The following is a 1363-nucleotide window of genomic DNA, read 5'->3' as shown; positions in this document are numbered from 1 at the left end:
AATCGAATATTACACATAACTTGCGCTCCAATCTTAGTCGAGAATTACTTTAATATTGTAGATAGTTAATGCAAACTTCCTTTTATCAATCGCAATTGAACAAATTCAAGAAAGTTCACGATTATTAATTGATTACAATAATTTGAACCTTAATCTACGTTCCTTATATACAAAAGTCAAGTCCTCGCAAATCACGTATTATTACCATCAATTTACCAAATTTGTAATTTAAAAATATATCAAAGTTATTAGAAGTTTCTTTTTTCCCAATCATCAATCAATTTCGTCCTTGCAAATCACTTTTGAATCATGGGCAATTTGCTCCGCCATTATTTGCATTATGCAAGCTGGCGTTAAAATCTTAATTACGATTGATCACCTAAGGTAAGTTTTTATAATTGTATGCCAGAAAATCGCATTGTACCTTAGTTTCTACAATCACAAGGCGAGGATCATATAACAATTTAATGAAACGGGACAAGTATATGCCATATGCATGGTTCTTCTGTTTCACTATTTTAAGAAAACAAAGTTTTCCTCTTGATATATTTTTAAGAGAACAAATATTTTTTCGCATTTTTAAGAAAATCAATTACTTGAGCACGTATTGATCATCAAATACTTTTTAGGATTTTTCAGAAAACAAACTTTGATTGATAATCGCACATTAATTTTTTCGCATCTATATTCATTTTGACTAAAAAAATTAGACCACTACGTATGTCAGTAATGTTTTTGTATTGAGACAAATTAATGAAAAAACTTCAGTCAAGGTAATTAACATAATTTTAAAATCTTTGATGTAATACGTAGAACTTCGGTTAAGGTAACTAACGCAAGAAATAAATGATAAGGTTTGATGTAATACGTATCAACGTATATATGTGACAAATGTAGACAAAACTAAGGTAATTATAATGTTTTGATCAATGGCATGTTGTGTAATTACTCTAGTTAACAAAGGGGTTATAAATAGAATAGGTGAGGGAGCTTGTGGAGTTGCCAAGTAAGAAATGACACACTTGTAATAAACACATGAACTAAAGGTTATTTATTTTTAATGCTCCTCAAATAATAAAGAAAGGATCAAAAATAAAAGATATATAAATATATGTATCATTTTAAATTAAACTATATGCCATATAAAAACATATAAATATCTTAATTTTAAAATTTGCTTTGAACATTTTTTTGATAAAAAATTTGAAAAAATATTGATAACTTAATTTTTAAAAATATTATAAATTACTTAAACCACTAATCCCACAGTGAAAATTTTGTTATCACTAATTTAGATTTTTTTGCTATAACAGATACAAATGATAAAAAAATATGAGTAAAAATCATCATCTAATAAATATTA

This window comes from Brassica oleracea, chromosome C9, assembly GCF_000695525.1.
Source record: "Brassica oleracea var. oleracea cultivar TO1000 chromosome C9, BOL, whole genome shotgun sequence".
Taxonomy (NCBI): Eukaryota; Viridiplantae; Streptophyta; class Magnoliopsida; order Brassicales; family Brassicaceae; genus Brassica; species Brassica oleracea.
The sequence above is the reverse complement of the archived record's forward strand: the minus strand, read 5'-3'. Positions refer to the sequence as shown.